This window comes from Grus americana, chromosome 1 (genome assembly GCF_028858705.1).
Source record: "Grus americana isolate bGruAme1 chromosome 1, bGruAme1.mat, whole genome shotgun sequence".
NCBI lineage: Eukaryota > Metazoa > Chordata > Aves > Gruiformes > Gruidae > Grus > Grus americana.
Window position 1 is genome coordinate 192,292,652 of NC_072852.1, and position 18,779 is coordinate 192,311,430.

The window sequence follows — 18,779 nt, forward strand, 5'->3', positions numbered from 1 at the left end:
TTTTCTCACTTTTACTCTCCTGATTCTCTCCCCCATCCCGCCGGGGGGGAGTGAGGGAGTGGTTGCATGGTTAAACCACAACACCCAGTATTTCTGAACTATTGCTTTACAGTCTTCTCAGGTGCTCCTTGTTATGTGTCCACTCTACTGCTCATTCCCTTTTTTCCTTCTCTCCCTTTAGGCATGCAACTCCAAACCTGCCTGCCTGCCTCCTTCTTCTGCCTCTCTGAATTTATAGCTTCACTTTTAGAGTCTGAAGCAAAGAGGATGAGATGAGCAATTCTAATGCCTTTGCTGTGAGGGAACAGAGAACCCAGCTGCCCAGCACAGTCTCTGCAATGCCGCATTCACCCACATGTTGCACAAGATTGCAGCTGCTTTTTCCACCTGTTTTTCTTCTAAGAACTAGCATCTTAAGCCACAAACATGCAGAAAATTGCAGTGAATAGCATGAAACATGTTTGTACGGAGCAAATGTTTTATCCTGCTTGTGCTGGAAAAGATGTGTGACACAAGACTCCCTGATGGTTCAAGTGTTTACTGTTAAACCTGATACAGATGTGTCCAAACTGCTCAGACCTTAGTTAGGATACCAAGATACCCACACTGCCTGTGAATAAGCAGCAGGCTAAACTGAGCAAGCCCCAAGCTTCTAGACAGCACAAGCAACGTCAAACTTAGCCAAACCCGAGGGTGAGGGGTTGGGGCTGGCCCAGTCCTACCTTGGAAAGGGGAGCAAAAGGTGTGGGGCTAGGCATGCTGCCAGCGTTTGGACTTGTTGTTCATGCACCCACTGAGGGAGTGAGATGGGGATTGGTGCTGCTTGAATAGTCAGCTTCTCCTTCTCAGCAACGCTGCCCTGCATGTCTGACTCCACCCTGCAACACAGGAACAGCCCTCGCTTTTCAGGGCTCTGGCAAAGGCAAAGCGGGCAGCGGAACCACAGCTATGTGGCTGTTCCCAAGAATCTGCTGCCAGAGGCAAGTGCCTGCTGTGTCTTCGCCTAGAAAAAGCCCATGAGGAAAATGTAACTCACGCAGTAAATCCATGATACTGTGGCTAGAAGCCATCTAATGCCTGCGCCAGCACACTTGGAGCCGTCTGAGGTATCTCCATCGCGCAGCACAGGACACTGCTGTTGTAACAGCTATTTCTTGTTCAGTGGTGGACAGTGCCAGTACTTCGCTGGAGCCCTGGAGCAGTACATACAGAGTCGATATATTTACAGCTCTTAGGAACTTGCCGTTCCCTCACAGTGGAAAATTCATGTTATTCTATGTGTTTTACACAGTTTCAGTGCTAAAAGAAATTAGAACCCTTCCTTCCCTTTTACAGCTACATCCAGTCTTTAGTATTTTCTACATATCCTTTTACTGATGATTTTCTTTACAGAGCTATCCAGCATAAAAAGGCAAAATACAGACGAAAAAAAGGAGAATACTCTCAGATCAGGTTTTGCTTTATGAGTAAAGACGGTTGGTCCATTTCTTATGGGATGGGATTTGAGAAGGAAAGTTTACACCATGTGCAGGCTAAGGGAGGGCATTTGCACTTACATGGGGCAGGATGGAAAATGGGGCTCTCAAGAGGGATAATGGCAAATGAGAAATGGAATTAGCAGAGCCCAGGTGGTGCAGGGGAGTGACAGGTGATGAGTCATGCCAGCATGAGGGGAGAGCAGAGCCTCACAATGAGGACACAGGCTTTGAAACCCACGTGGACAACGATTTGGACTTGGGGATGGGTCTGAAAGACTGTGTGGAGAGAGGGGAAAGGAGAGGTGGGATATATGAGCCCTGCTCCTGGGACAATACGTAGTTCAATAGCAGATCACAGGTAATGCCAGCGTGTATTCAGCCATTGTAATAAAACAGCTACGTGCATGTGCCACATGATCTGAAATACAACTGTATGCAAAAAAAAGTGTTCCCTGCTGTATAATCTGTAGTACATCAAACTCTATATCCATGTGATCTCTTTTAGCTAGACTTTTTTAAAAATGGTACAGTTAAAATTGGCACCACACGAATATGAATGCAGTTTGGTCATTTCACAAATAGTTTATGCCTATTTAATTTGAAGATACTATCAAAATAAAGATTTAGGAAATGTCTGGTAAATCTAGGCAGTGGCTCTGCCACTTACCCCACTGGTTGGGATCGCTCCAGTAGCAGAATTGGCATTTTAATTCACCCTGCCAACAAAGATGGGCTGGAGATAGCACAGCAGGCTGTGCACCAGAAAGGCAAGAGTATAGACTCACCTTGCTCCACCACCTCTTTGCTGGCAGCAGCAGAGCACGAGAAACCAGAGGCCTCAACACCTGAAAAAGATGCAGTGAGAGCCAGCAGAACTTGGGTACCAGAGCCCTCAGATTCATGATCAAAAGCCACGCTCAGTAAGTTACACACCACACCTCAGCCAAGACACCCTAACTGTCCCCGTGTATATAGCATTTGCAGTATGAGGTCTTAAGTGCGTAAGTTAAAAATAAACAGCATTATGGATATAAAATCTCAAGTCATGCTGAGTTAGGATGTGTGACTGGCACTTTATAAATGTTTACAGTGATTTATAAATAACAGCATTTCTTCTGCCACTCATCTGTCAAGAAGTCTCCTGTAGGAGAAGCGAGACAGCAGTGGGAAAGCTGCTGATATTTTAAGACGTTTCGTGCCAAAGTGGGAAACAGAAGTATTTGGGGTGTTACATTATATCTCTCTGTTCCCCCACAACCCTCTCTCACACACACGCCTCGATAAATTTGTGCTCTGGAGCTGTAATTGTATTGTGGCTTTTTGATGTCTACTCAAACAACATTAGCTTTTCTGTCATTTTTTACAATGTAAAAAATTTTGGTGAAAATGCCAGCAGGATGGTATCTTTAATCATATTTATTGATTGACCTGAAAAGGCTCAGCGCAATTTAACTGGAACCCCTCAATGCAACCAGGGTCAGGTTCAGCCGGTACCTATTCCTAGCACTGCCCAGAGCCCCAGTTCCACGAGCACCTTTTATTTCTAGTGTCCTTGAAGCCACTTGACTTCCCTGATATTTGTCTTTCAGCCTCCCCTTATTACAGCTAATACAATGTGCTACGTAGCTAGAAATGGTTACTCATAAGTAGTATGAGGGTTTAACAGGTAATACCTAGAGTAGAAAATAGATCTGCTCACAGTAACAGCTGCAGTTCGCTGCTCTCTGACCAGTCCCATGAACTGATGGGACCATTCAAAAATCCTGTGCAGGTATTACTAATCCTATTTACGAACGAGTGGGGGTTTTTTGCATTGCAGTTAAAAGCTAAATGGCTGTCCTACGAGTCCTGCTCACAAAATCGCCAGGAAGATTTTCAGGACAGCAAATTCAAGGTGCTGACTCCGCAGGCGGTGGGAGCCCAGCAGCTGGCTGCCATGGCCCCCAGTGCTGGTGTGAACACCAGACAAAGGGGATTTCTGTAGGACACCCCACATGGGGACAGCCCCAGTGTGGGGTCCAGGCGGAAGAGCTGAGGGCACACCTGGGGAGAGCCAGTGGGCTCTGCACAGCCCAATGGCCCCCAAATCCCTCTGCTTTGTCCAGCCGCCCAAGAGGGACATCTTCCCAGTCTCTCCCCACAGCCAAAGTTTGTCCCCCGTGTCCAAAAACTGGGTCAGCATCACCCGGGGCGGTGCAGGATGGAGGGGAAGTCACCCTGCGTGCCACTTGACTGCTGTGGCCATCCTCGGGTGCTCGAAGGCTTGTGTGAGGGGCCGCAGGCGATGGGCTCGCTGTGGAGGCACCGGGCTCAGACTCTGCCCCGGGGGGGCCCGGCGGTCACATACAAAAGCCTTGCCGACCCCGCACAACCCCAGGCCCGGCCTTTGCCGCCAGCCCCGCACCGGGCCCTGGGCCGCGCCGGGCAGGGGAGGGATCGGGGCGCCCCCTCAGCGGGGAGCCGCGGGGCGGGGAAATGGCGGCGCCTGAGGCGGCTGCCCTCCCGCGGGACGCCGGGCGGGGGGCGAGTGTGAGCGCGTGTGTGTGACGGGGGGTGAGGTGTGTATGAGAGGGGTGCGTGTGAAGGGTGGATTCTGTGCGAGTGGGTGTCTGTGCCGCGGGGTGAACTCTGTGAAGGGAGTGACCGTGTCCGTGTGTTTTGAGGGGGTGAACTCAACGTGTGCGGTGGGTGAGCTGGGGGGCGGGGGGGCACCGTGTGGTGGAGTGCACGGCGTGTGTGGGTGCAAGAGGAGTGCACTGTGTGTGTGAGAGAGAGCGTGTGGTGTGTATAAGTGTGTGTGTGTGTGTGTGAGCGCGGGGCGGCGCGGCGGGGGGGGCGCAGGGGCGGGCCAGCGGCAGCGGCGCTGCTGGCCGCGGTCCAGCCCGGCGCACTAATACAGGCTGGCGGCTCCCGCCTGACTGACGCCGGCCGGGGCTGCTGCTGCCGCTGCCGCTGCCGCTGCGCCCTGGCCCCGCCGCCGCCGCGCAGCTGCAGCCCCGCTCCCGCCCGCGGCGTGCCGAGACCCCAGCCCGCGCCCGGTGGCAGGTAAGAGCCGGGGCTCCCGGCCGCGTCCCGGGAAGGGCGGGGAGGGGGGAACAGGGGAGATGGGGGACGGTCCCGCCGCCGCCCCAAACTTCGCCGCATCCTTTCCCGTACCGCGCCGGGTCCCGGGGAGGCGGGCCGCAGCATCTCTCCTTGCGCCCAGCGGGGCACCCCCGGCGGCGCCCCGGGCCGGTGTCCCCGCGGGTGCCGGCCCCGGCCCCGCTGCGCTGGGGCGGTGTGCGGGCGGGGGCTGGGGCTGGGGCAGCAGCGAGATGAGACAAACCGACGCCAGGACGGCGAGCGAAAGGAGGAGCGCGGGGAAAAAAAACATTTTTATGGATGGCTAAACGCTGACAAGTCTTCCCGCTGTTAGGATTTCTTCTCGTTTAAGTAAGAGAGAGAGAAAAAAAAAAAAAAGAAAAAAACCAAAACACACCAAAACCCCACATGACACGTTTGGAAATACTTTTCCTTTCAGAGGTTATTTTCTGTTCAAGAAATGCCGCTCCTGGACACGCTCCCAAGCAAAACGGAGCAGAATTGCTGGGATTTGGGTTTGTATTCCAGCTAGAAACGGGGACTGACTTTTTTTTTTTTTGGCTCCGAAGTTAAAACGTTACTTGTTAGCAAGTAACCAACATTTCCAAAAACAATAGCCCTCAATATGGCAAATTGTGAATTATTGTAATTTTATCTCCATGCCCGGGCAGCTCTAAGTGGAGGGAATTCAAAGTTCGGCTCATTTATAACAATTTGGATATTGTGCGGTAACTTTGTGTTTTCCTACTTTGATTTTATGGGTAAATTTATTTGATGTTATCCAGGTCTGTTTTAAAAGAGGCATTAGTGGGAATAAAAATAAATGACACACACATGGACGCGCACGCACACATGCATGCTGTTCATTACTTGCGTTTTATAAATTAGTAACAAAAATTTTCAGCCCTGGAACGGTCAACTTTTCAGTGAATGAGCTCTCCCTTGGCAGAAGTGGGAAACGATGTGCACGGCTCGGGAATGTGTTCGAGTTTGCAGCAGTTTGGGAAGGACGCTGCAGATAACGCAAGTTTCAGTACTTTGTATCTCTGATGTGTGGAAATGTGCATCTTTATACATGCATATATTTGTATGGTAGGAGTAATCGTCTCATCTTCAGGAGTATAAGCTGAAGAAAGCACTGCAAAATTCTTCCCCTCAGCAATGGTAGGACAAATGTCATCACTCAAAACAAACCTCATCCGTTTTAATCCAGCCAGACAACTCCCTTCTTTCAGATTTGATAAGTAGCAGTGTCTGGCTGGTTCATGTTTGTTTCCTGTTAGATTTTTAAAGCAGAGGCTGGGGATGTTTGTGGTTTGTTTGTTGTTGTTTGTTTGTTTGTTTTTTTAATATTGGGATAATGTGAGGTAGTAGCTAAAATAAATGTGTCCAAAAATATATTTGAAGTGAGTTGTATCAAGAAGGGTATCTTGTATTATATTTACTGAGTTTGGCAGTAGTTCCCATTCTTGTCTGTCCTTTGTGATGGAGTTACAAACGTTTTCTTCTTCACTTTGTTAACTTGTATATAAGCTGATAAACAGTAATTCTGTAAAAAAGAATGGAATAATGGTCAAGTGTATTTTATCATGAATCCTTTTGATAATCATTATTTGTAAATTGATAGGAGTTGGAGATACAAGCTTTTCTTTACGGACAGCAACTGAAACGAATATGCACAAAGCTGTCAACTGCACAACTTTGTGAAGAAGTTGAGTATTAATATTTTATTAATGCACTTGCCCAAGGCTAAGAGGCACACACGTGTGTGCTAAATATCTGCAGAAGATGGGGATGTGTAGAGAAACGGGGTAGCACCTCTGGTTTGGAAGGTGCTCTCATGGAAACTGGTAGTAGTGCCCCATGTTGTCTTCAGTGGGTACCAGACAAGGCCTAATTCACTAAAACAGGAGTGTAGAAGTGTCAGTATAACGTATCACATAGCATCTGGACAGTTAATCCTCCTTTCTCTCCTTTTATTCTTTTACAGACTTTCTGCATCTCGCGTTTGAATCCTTAGCTATCTGCTGTTATCAGCCCAGGAGATAGTGTGTCATGTAATCCTCTCTCCTGAATGCTGAAGTGCTGTAATTTTGATGGCCAGGCTAATCTGTCTCGATAAAGTTTTATTTTTCCATTGTTAAATTCAAAGGACAATGACTACTAATTACAAGTGACCTCTAACCAAAACACTAGCTAGAGTTTATCACCAGTGCTGATACTGGCTAACAGTAAATCCAGCATCAGCAATATCAGGCACCCTGTTTCAAAGAAATTTAACAGAATAAGGGGAACCAGAATGGAAAAAAATATATGTGCATTGGGTAATTTGTCTGCTGCAAAAAATACAGTAAAAGTGTACAGAGATTCCATTTGCTGTGCAATATACCCCTTACAAATAATAATTACAGGGATGGGGAAGAAAGAAAAAAAAATCATAAATATTTTAACTGAAAACAGCACAGCAAAAACATACATAGGAAAGGTTGTTACGGTAGACTGCCTGGTTTCCTGCTGCAGGCAGGTATAAAGAATCATTAGTGTTATTGTACTTTAACAGCAAAAGATAGTAATAACAATGACAATTTGAGAGAATCATTGCTGTCCTATTAATGTCTTTGAGAACATTTGTTGTAAGGAAGCATTAGACTCTGAATACAGTATAATAAAATTAATTTTTCAAAAATATCCCCAATTATTTCCCATCTTATATTTTGTCTGTAATGTTTGAGTGGTTAATACTGTGGGAATTTTACAGATGAAGAGGTGAATTAAAGAGTCTCAGGCCCTGTGTATTTATTATAGCAACTGAAAACCTTGCTGTGCATTTGCAGATGAGTGGATGTAATAGACTGTGGGATCAAAGCCCAGACTGAGATCCTGACTAATACATGTATGCGTTTAAATCACAGCAGGTGAAACATTATCTGCCCAAGTTTTGTGCAGATACCTGTGATTTTTAGACAGATTGTTCTACAGGACCACTTGCAGGTTTCTGCAAGAGCTATTGCAACATCTTAGATGGGTATAAGGTTGAGCAGTTTGTTTTGAGATTCAGGTCCTCTGGACAAGGGCACAGCAAGGACATGGTGGAGGTGGACACAGAGTGGACTCCATTTCCTAGTTTATGCAGTCAACCCTACATAAAAACACAAAACAGAAGAAGAAAATCTGATAATTGATCTCTGTTCTTCTGAGACAGCATTAAGATCAAAGTGTGTTTCTGACTGGGAGGAGAAATGCCTTATCTTTCCCACATCCTTCTCTCCAGAACTGGTTTCCTTCCCACTCTTTTTCCTTGTCAGTAGCATCACCATCCTCCCCTCTGCCAAACTTAGCATCATCTTTGACTCTTCAGTTTCCTCACAGGTCTTGGTACTCCCAGATGTCTCTTGACGCTTTTTCTTCATGTTACTTCTTACATTCCTCCTTCCTTTTGTTTGCAGCTGCCAAAGCATTAGTCCACACTGTGGCAACCTTCCAGCTTGATACTGCAACCTCCCGTTTCCCAACAAGCTCTTTTCTCCCACCTACGTTCTGCTCCCAGTCAGCATGACCCCTGCCAAAATCCTGTGTCTTTTGCTTTTCTTTCTGAAACGTCTCCATGCAGACTCCTGTTCTGGAGTCTCTCTGTATGCCTGGTCTTTGTTTAGGCTTTGAAAATGTTTCCCACTTCCAGAGTTCCCCAGAACTATTGGCCTCAAACTCACCATCCACTGAAAGAGAGAAATGAGGAGGAAAGAAAATCAACAGACCCTTGGGTCATTACAGTTTGTTCTGCTTCAGGCTTCCTTTCACTCTCATTACCTGGCTGCAGTAGGAGCCGGATTGGCCGTTTCTTGCTAACGGTTGTTCTCTGTTTGTTCGGTCTGGTGCTGTACTTGGTCACACAGCTGCACTGTGAAGAACAGGAGGCAGGGAGCTGGCGGTGGTGGTACCCTTTCCAGAAAGCGGTGTCTGCTAATAGCAAAACTCCATGTAATGAAGAATCCTTTATAACGCAAATTGCTCTGCTGCTGAGCTCAGTACATTTCAACAATACATAATCATTTTTTTGTGTGTGTTTTCTTACCATGCCTTTTCTTCTTTTTTTTTTTTTTTTTTTTTTTAGCATTCCTATGCAGCGTTCCTCATCAGGAGAGGTCATAGTGCTTTATAAAGCTGTCCCCATCAGGGTACCTGTATGACAGATGCAGAAATCGAGGCACTTGAGAGAAAGCCATTTACCCGGAGCCTGTGGCTGGATGCAATCTCACACAGTGCCCAGTAGGCACAAAACTGACCGGAGGCACAACTAGTTCACATGGCTTTTCCAGATTCCCTTATGGTTACTTGCTGGCCTGGCCTATCCAAACCTACTTGTCTCTGTCAAGTTACTCTGGCCCAGCTGCCAACATGCAGTTTCTTACCCTGCAGCACATATGAGGTAGCTAATATATCTCTCTCTCATCAACAGATCTTGAATTACTCCACACAGGGTATGAGGCCTCCATAGGGACATCTAGAGTAGAGAAACCAAAATTCATTCCTGTGCGAGGCAGCAGCCTGTGGCTGCCATGCCTGCCCTGCTGCATGTCCTACAGCACTGGTGCTGGGACCAAGGCTGCTTGGTGATAACCTGCTAGAGACTTCTGGGCTACAGGGGCTGCATGGGGCAGAGCTGAGTGCTGGGAGGGGAGAGGAACAGCCCTGGAGAGATGGGACATTCCTTGGACGCCTGGGGTGGGTCTGCAGAAGAGAGATCTGTGTCTGTTGAAGACTCAGGCCCTGTTTCTGCCTGTTGCTCAGTATTCTGTGTTTTCTGAAGCTGGTCGTTAGCATGGCATGTCATCTTACATGCTAAAGAGAATCCAGCCCTCGTTTTGTACTCCCAGGCTCAATGTAGGCATATGAAGCCTGTTTAATCTCATAAGCAAGTGTTCTGGTTTGTAGAGAAGCCAAGCACCCACATCTTCGGCTGAAGTTACTGGGAATGGCCAGCTGTCTCCTCCTTTTCCCCCCACAGGAGGGAACTAGATAGACAAGTTCTTCTTCGTTTTGTTCTTAGTCCTGTTGTTGTGAAATAACTTCCATAGAGACTCCAAGCATATCCAGATATTTTTAATGGAAAATGGCCTCAGTGCTGTTTCCTGGGAGCATTGGCCCCTTGTCCAATGCAATCCCTGCCACTGAATCAGATCTTTACATGGATCAAACGCACTAACACTAGTGCTTACCTGTCTTCCACACTCTTATTTTTTGCAGTTCTCCAAGATGTAGGCCCTGTGGATGCTCCACCCTTCCTCCCCCCTGCAGGGTTTCACAAGCCACTGAGGGCTCAATTAGCACAGATTACTGCGGATGTTCATGCAGGAGAACCTATATGTCAATCTTATTGCATTAGCAATTTCCCACAGTGATGCACAATGAAAGCCTTTTAGGAAAAACAGATTTGAATGTGATACGGTTTGAACACAAGGAAATACTAATGTGATTCCGTGGAAAACTGCTAACATGATGTATATGGAAAGCCTTTTGTGTGTGAAATACATCCCCCCATATGCACTTGGCCAGGCTTTCTCACCTGGGAGGAAGGAGAGGTGGCCAGCAGTACTGCTGCTCCCTCTCCAGGCCTGCTGTCAGTCAGAGAGGAAGCACTTCTGGAAGTTCTTCCTTGTGAGTATTTTATTGATGATCTATATCATCTATTGATCTATATTTAACTTGCCAAGCTGTGTGAAGCTAAATCTTCCGCCAAAGATGTCTGCCGTGTTAACATGATAGCTGAGTGAGTAACCCTTCAGTCAGACCTCCCAGATGTCTGTCTGTCTCTGGGATGTCAGGTGTTAGGCAGGGAGCCGCTGTGCCAGCCTACATCTAGGAATGTGGCTGGGGGTGTCCTGTCAACCTGGGGTGCTTGGAGGCAACAGACTCCCCAGCTAACTCCCGGTGTCACAGATTATCTCTGACTTTGTGGCATTAGATACCTGGCACAACTAGGCAGCAGATCTCAAAAGCATGAGATGCAGTCCTTGCATGGGGAGAACCAGGCGCCAGAGTTTCCATCACCAGGATCAGAGCTCACAGATCTGCCAGCAGCAGCCAGCCTCCTGTCAGTTCTGTGTATTCCCCCAAGAAATGGAGGTATTCAGCACCGTGCTGAACCTCACCCAGCTGGCACTCAGGTCTCCTGTTAGGTAGATGGGATGTGCTACCATACAAGATGATGAGAACATCTGCTTTATCTGTTTCCCCTGTGTGCACTGTAAATGTACAACCAGAGCTCCAAAAGTGCATTCCTTTCTAACAACTTCAGACACTAAACTTTCAGGATAGGTTACCATCAGACTTGAGCACCACATCCTTGGTGAAGTAATTGTTCTTTAGATGTATCCTTATTCACAGCTTTCTTAATATCTAATTCTAAGCAAATCCTTTTCCTAAAATGGATATTTGGGAATGGCTCCAAGAATGCCAGTGATTGATAAGGAGGATTACAGGATCCGATTAGTGTGGATATAAACTTAAGGCCAGCAATGAAGCTGAAATTCTTTTCTAGTCCCCTTCTTCCTTTGTGAAGTGTTTGTTCTGGGGGCACTTGGCGGCATGCTTTGTATTAGAGACGAGTCAGCGTTTATTTTAAAAGCAGGAACTCTATTTTTTGTGTATTTCAAACCGTTCCATTTTTAGAAACACCGATGGGCTTTGCTACAGTTTCTCTGGGAATGGTGGGTATGTGAGGAATGCAGGACCAACTGTCTATAAAATGGGGATAACCAGAGCCATGAGAAGACATTTTGGCTCTCCAGGGCAGGTTGATGCACCTCCCCATCATATCCCACTGCCTCCTTCCTTCTCCCCCAAATACATCCTTGGAGCTCCCCCGTAGCATGTGTGCTCCTTAGCCTCTGGCTCTGCGGGAGGAGGGCAGCTGAGAGAGGGGCTCTTCCTCAGAGCTGCAGGTCTGAGCCTGAGCAAGGCAGCCGCAGGAAGGGATAAGGCAGGGACTGGGTGAATGGGTCTTCCTCCTGCCTGCAGGGAGCAGGGCGTGGGGCAGAGAAGAGGATGTGTCCCTGTGGGATTGCATCTCAGAAACTTCGGTGTGGCCCAGCTGGGGAACATGGTGCGGTTCACTCCATATAAACATCAGATGCTGGTTTCCTTTAAAAATTAATACCAAGGAAGGAAGTACAGTCAAAGAGAGATCATAGTGATAAGTTGGTCTAGTTTCATATTTTTGCACAGACTTTGGTTGTGGTAATTTTGTGGAGTTCCTTCAAATATTGTGGGAGATTTTCAAAGACACAAATGAGTGAGAACATCCAGCCCTTTGGTTTGGGTTTACCGCGAGCAGCAGGATGCAGGTAGCCCAGGGGCCAAAGCCAGCATAGCTATGTTAGCCTAGCGCTGCACCTGAAGAGAGGGGCTTTTTTGCTTGGTCATAGTAGGGGACATAGGATCGGAAGGGATCATCTCAAGGGGTTTTTCCAGTCCCTTCTTCCTCCCCAAGGCCAACACAGTTCTTCTTGAAGAAAGCTGTGCAATCTACGCTCACAGACCTCCAGCAGCGGTAACTATCCCAATGCGTAGCTATCCTGTTCATACCTTCTCCCTATTTCTTCAAGTGGACATGAAAGACAGATTGCCCGTATCCTGCTTGCAACAGCCTTTTGCACATTGGCGTACTGTTACCATGTCCATGCCCCTCTCTTCTCCCCATCTTAAGTCACACTAACAAACCTTTGTTGAAGCATCTGTCGATGTGCTCACTCAGAGCAGTCCCACCGCAGGAATTGGTACATCCCTTTCCAACTGGGCATCATGGGCATACCAAAAATGAGCTGGGTACTTAATTTTCTTTTGTGCCTGAACTGACACCTCTTACACACACCCACAAGTGTTTGACATATGGAGATTTGTGTAGCTGTGTTAAGGTGTGCAGCTTACATACTCTAATCTGTCCTTCTCTATTTCAAATAAGAATGTGTTATTCCTGTCAAGAGAAGCTGAATGATACTGAGCAGATGAGTTGTTAATATTTGAGTGATTCCACAAGCTCAGAGAAATTATTTGGAAGTCATAGATTTTCAGGCACTGGCATCAAATTTTGTCATTTTATCCAGGAGGCAGTGAATTCAATGAAAACTCCACAGTGTGGACGAGTGGCTAGAGGACATGAAGTGCTGTGGGATTTGCTCTGTGATATTGATGGCTTCACATAAAGTTCAGTGTAGAAGGGCTTTCAGGACAAACTTGAAAAAGTCCAAGAAAATTAGTTTCAGAAGTTTGCATTATTCATTTAAGCTTATAGGAATAAACAATGAGATGTTGCCAGGGCTGTGTGAAACATGGATAAATTTGAGTCTCAAGTACTTTACCTCCTCTCATTGCAGCTGTTTTCAATTGGAGCAGTCCAGGGTCAAACCAGGAAGAAATTTAGTTTCTTAATTAAAAAAAAAAAAAAAGAACAACCTTCTTTACATGCCATTTAATTAAAACCCTGGGTGTCAGGTTCTGTGGTTGTGGAAGAACTTGGTAACATTGTAATGAATAATTCATTCTCTTTATTTTGTTGGGTGCAAAAGACAGTGGTTTCAGATAGGCTCATAACAGCACCCTTGTCTGGCTGGTCCTAAGCACAACAAGAAGCCCTGGGGGATCCCAAATGATGTTGTGGGTGCCACAAGTGGAACATGAGTCTTTTCCACTGATTTGCATACGTCAAGAGTAACATGTGGCCACTGTTCCCGAGCCATGAGCTGGTTACTGGAGCGGCAGCAATGGTGGCTGTGCAGCTCGGGCGCTTCTACGCTGCTCTTGTGGAGTGAACGCATGTGTGAAACCTCTCCTGCCCAGTGAGTGGCAATGACTGTGTGACCTGGGAAGTTCTTTGACAGCCCTGGGTGCACACTGGCTGCTGCCAGCTGGGCACGTTCGAAACCAAATCAAGACTCGATTACACTGGGAGAACTCACATGCTTCTCTCTTTTGTAGGAGGTATAAGTAACTGAATCAGTGCTAGGTAAAAATAACTAACCAAGTGCATGGTCACAGCATTCCTCTCTACATTGTTTGACTGAAATAATTTTCTCCCTTCCAATTCTGTTGTGATTTAGTCACCGAGCGGCAGACTTCCAGCTATAATTGTCTCACTACTCCATTTTCCAGCCGCGTGCATCTCCAAGAACTGCACAGCTTGTGTCTAGACGACCCTCTGAGAAATCTCCCTCTGTGGCCTTACTTAGCTGTTGCAGTGACACCGAGACTGATGATGTCAGCCATTTTCGAGACTGATAGCCATGCCTCTCACGGCTCAGTTAGCCAAGGCAGGCACTCTGAGTGGAGGCAGCGTCTTGGAGCTTTATTCCGAGACCAGATACATACACACATCTGCATACACATGCACTTACACACACATGCACAGATACGCTTTTGAGGGAGGCTAGGCACTGTGCTTTTACGGTTATGTTTTAAGCCTGTTTTCACTAGCATCCGTGCAGTTTTCCTTTTTGACTTCTGCATAAGGCTTAGAGTGAAATGTAACGGGGACTGGTACAATTCCCCTGCTACGCCCATGGGAATTGGATTAGAGAGGAACTTCATCAGCATGTTGGCCTGCACAGACATTCTGGTGAGGAGTGATGTGAGTCTTCCCCAGCACAGTGGATCCTTTTTACATTAAGCGAAAGCTAAATTTCCCAAAATCTTTCCATAGTGGAGGAAATGCATAGTCAGCGTGCTGCCACATGAGACACAGAGGAGGGCATGTTTAATTTCCACAAGCTCTGGAACCCATCTTACTGACTTCAGCAGGACCTGGCTGAGGTCAGGAATCAGCAAGCTCATAATGATGGTGTATCGTCTGTTTTCTCTGCTCTTGGTATGTCAGGCTCTTTAGTAGCACAGTGGAAGTTACTGTAGTGAAGTTCCTGGAGGAACACATTTCTCCTCCTAACTTGAGGACCTACAAGCTAATTCTACACTGGGGGGTGAAAAATGGGCTTAGGAGTAGGAGAAAGTATCCCAGTCCCCTTCACTCCGTGTCCATGTTGCTGAGTCTTAGCCTGGCAATCATTCCTTGAGGTGAGACTCATCTCACACAGCATTAGCTGTATGCAGTGCTTGGTTTTGCTGATGTTTTTCTACGTGTTTACTTCTGGGTGGAAAGTTTCATGCCATGTACATGCATGTTTTTATCAAATACGTATTTAGGGGCTTGAGGGTGACTAGGTCAGATATGTGTGTCAACAATTTGGACATGTTTATGTGGCTGGGGAAATTCTACTGAAAGGCTGTTTCCATGCTAATAAATGAAACATGCCTAACATTTTTCTTAGCCTTGAGGCCAGTTGGGATGGAGAGGCTTGCTTCCATGCAATGGCTGTCTCACCCTCCAAAACAGGGTGACTCTATGCAGACTTCTTATTAGGAGTGACCCCTGGTCCCTGCTAACTCCTGAACTATGCATAAGAGTTATTTGAGAGAGTGCTACTGGCATAGACCAAAGCCATGCCAGATACCATGGTAATAATTTATTCTATAGATAAAGTTTCCATGCTCAGAAATGTTCCCAAGCACTAGTATAGCCATAGCTAAGGTAGGCACCCTATGTTTAGGGAGAATGGAGCAAGTAAACTGGGCTGAAGCATTTCCAGTCCCACCTTCTCCTGCTCCTACAGACCACAGAAACAAAAGGGTGGGTCCATGCTCACATGCCATATGTCTTCTGTCTCTCCCCTAAAGCAAGCTTCAGATCTTAGTCTGAACTTGGCAATGGAGTAAAGATTTACAGCATGGAAGATTGACCATGTTTGGTCTTGACCGGTCACTTACTTACCTGACAGATAGACAAAGCCTTCTTTGTAGTCCCAGAGGAGGGAATCATGTTAGGGATGTACCCTGAATGATGCCTGACTCATACTGATGATAGTACATCATATCGTCACTAGGGGAGGTAGAGGTGGCCAGACCAGAACTTCCATCATGGTATGGCCCAGGGCTTGGTACATGTGGTGGGGTTATGGATCAAAACTCTTAACACTTCCCTCCTCTCACGCCACTCTAGCAATAAGCATTGAGAAATATGATGGATCATCAGCACAGAAAATATATCAAATGTGGTTTTGGAACTTTTCAGTGCTGGAAGTTTCCAGTTGGGTAGGCAAGTGGCCTGTTACAAAAGGCATACAGCTTAAGCAACTACTGTCCTGAAAGACTGTTAAAATTAAATTGTGAATTGACATCTCTATCATTACAACCCTGGAGCAGTGTGTCTGTTGAGGTATTTCATAATGGAGTATCTAAGCCTAGCAACACATGGCTTAGGCTGCTGAATAATATGCAGTATTATGTAATTTAATAACATTAAACTAGGATGTTCTGATAATAATATTATTTGAAAGCTGTTTAGTTTGTAATACCATTTATATTTTGTATGTATGTCAGTTGAATTTGGAGAAAAAAAGATTCTAGAAGAAACTAGGGGGAGTGTGGTAGGAAATTGTGCAATGTACTTATCTGAGACTACATCACATGGTCTGCAAAGCACGGCTTTTGCTTTTATACACATAGTCTTGGCGACTCTCCCACTAGCAACAATAGTGCTCAGACTCATACTGATGTCACTGTTAAGTTATTTAATTTGACTGAACAAGATTAATGTGTTTATTTAAAACCTTGGTCAAAATGGAAAAGAAAATCTCAGGACAATACTTTTACGTGAACATGTATGTTTTCATATCTGATGATTGTAACGTTGCATTAACTTATCAGGGGCAGTTGTTTACACATGCTAACGCCTGGGAGACCCTCTCAGATAAGAAGTGTGAGCCATTTTCCCTCTCAGCCTGGAGCGGAGACTTCTACACCACTACTGGTCCTGTGGGCTTTCATCCCAAGCTCTCCTTGCTTCCTGCTGCTGCTTTCAGGGCTGAGCCACAGAGATCCCTGCATTGTTTCATTTTCTCGCGTGAGGATGAGGTTGATGCCGCCAGGCAATGACAGTAGCACAGTGGTGGATCCTCCTCAGGTTCTCACCAGGGCAGCGAGGGACAGACACCTCCACTGCATGGGATGCCTAGACAGGGCTGGCGCTGGGCTCCTTAGGCTGAGCCTGCTCCCACAAAGGCTGGAGACCGCCTGCCTGAATTTTATCCACATTATGTTTTACAAGCAGCTTGAGGGTTTTTTCCTGTGATAAATCATTCTGAACTTATTTCATTCTCACATATACCTTCTAAGCGTTTGGAATAGACCTCGGTTTTGACTAAGAGGCATTAGTAACTATCCAGTTAAATGCTCCAGGTCATTGGATTTTTACTAATACAGAGCGGGGAAAAAAATCTGGAATCTGAAGTTTCTCTTTGCGTGATGGGACAAGTTTGGGTTGTTCTGTGGAATCGATCATGGATTGCTGAATGGCCCGAGTGAGAGGATTTCTGCCGTGCTCTGTCAAGAACTTCTTTTGACAGTTGAGGACAACTGGACATACACATAGATTAATAATGTAGAAATTTCAGAAGGCAGAGCTCAGTGCTGTTGTGGGTGCCTGAAGCAAGGTGTGCCTGCTCTTCTTTCCACTTTTTTAGTCCCTCTGTTCATATTTTCATGCAGCCTCCTGTTTGCTGGTGCTTGAAATACAAATCTCCTGGGGGAATAGCAGCTGCTGCTGGGGCTTGTGACATGCCAAAGAGTTGCTTTTATACTTTCTCTTCTGTGGGGCCAAGTGCTTCCATCTCCCTAGCTCTGTGGAAGGCTTTTGGGAATCTGAGCCCCTGTCCTCATCATTGCTACTGTCATGGAAGAAGGGAAAAACCTCCTTATGTATAAATGTATCTGCATTTTGCAGGGTGCCAGGCGTCCTAAAGGCTAATTCAGTGGGGTAGAGGAATGGGCATGAGAAGAAAACAGAAGGGCTAGGAAGAAAACAGCTCTAGGCAGTCACTGGTCCTCAGCAAACATTGCACGTTGTCTAAGAGTCTCTGATGCCATGGGCCATGTGTGCTTACTCTGCAGCATGCTCCAGAGCTGTGTGGTGCTGAGCATATCAGGCTATGCCGAGGAACGAGTCTTTGGGACCAGCATCCTGTCTGAATATGTTGCACCTGTGCCTGTGCTCAGTGTCCCCAAGTGCCCTTTGAACTCTTACAATTTAAGGAAACTGCAGACTAATACGGTTTGTAAGCCCCGCTGCTCCCAACACTGGGCAATATCTCTCTGGCTCCTTAGTGGCTGCACATAAGTAGTGCTGAGGACTATGTCCAGGCCTTTACTGGTGGGGGCCAAGAAGGACCAAGTCCTCCCACAAGGGTGGAGTAGAGTAGTCACGGAGCTGCATCTCTGGAGGCATCCATTTAGAAGCTGCCCCCATCTCCTGCTTTAAGTGCCCTCTGTGTAGTTCAGTCCTTTGGACTTGGTATACACAGGGGGTCCATGAAATATATTTGAAGCAGTAAATAGCTTGACACACAAGGACGTTTTTCCTTGGAGTTCCAGTCAGTGGAAATATGTCATTTTCAGCTAAAATTAGACTGGCTCCAGCTACATTTAAGAAAAAAAAAAGGAAAGAAAAAAACCCCCTCAAGAACTAAACTCTTTCTGTTGGACTCTGTCAGATGTAGCAGCTCCTAGCAGAAGTAACTCAGGATCCATCCAGCACAAACCGTGTCCAAAAGTCTGTGATTTTCATCCAAAAACCTTTGAATTGTTGGAGAGAATGAAACAGGCTGGCTAGGCAAACAAGATTTTCTCTTGCATGTGAGACAATGTAAATAAACTTAGAGAATAGTGATGGATCTTTCAAAGGCAATAAATGAAATCTACGAGTATTAATTTTGCAGTTAATATTGTACAACTTTTGACAGTAGAGTGAGATTGGAGGGACAAAGGGAGTGGAAATCAAAAATATATTCTACTCATTACATCTATAAAATTTGATATTACAGATTTAATTTCATAGAAGATACTTGAGCTGAATGTACAGCTACCAGCATAAAAACCTAAAGGTACATTTTCTGTTGTAGTAAGTATATCCCCAACCCTGCAACAATTTGCCTAGTGCATTAAACTCTAAACACAAATTGAATTGACTGGACACTTAATGCTTTCCGAGGTCCAACTCTAAAATATGTGTGAAGGGTAGTGAGGAGGAGAGGCTTGGACCCAAAATAAACAGCAAAAAACACAGAAAACCATTGAAAGTTAAATACACGTTTTGAATAATTTCTCTTTCAAAAGATTTTA

The 18,779-nt window shown here is 46.1% G+C and overlaps 1 protein-coding gene across 3 annotated transcripts in view; it reads left to right on the forward strand.

Moving 5' to 3' along the window:
* Positions 1-4,385: 4,385 nt before the first annotated feature.
* Positions 4,386-18,779, forward strand: part of SMAD9 (SMAD family member 9) — a 43,604-nt gene continuing 29,210 nt past the window's right edge. For all 3 annotated transcript variants that reach the window (XM_054808574.1, XM_054808584.1, XM_054808593.1), the window contains exon 1: positions 4,386-4,523. The gene's annotated coding sequence lies outside the window, so the exon portion shown is untranslated. The remainder of the gene's footprint in view (positions 4,524-18,779) is intronic.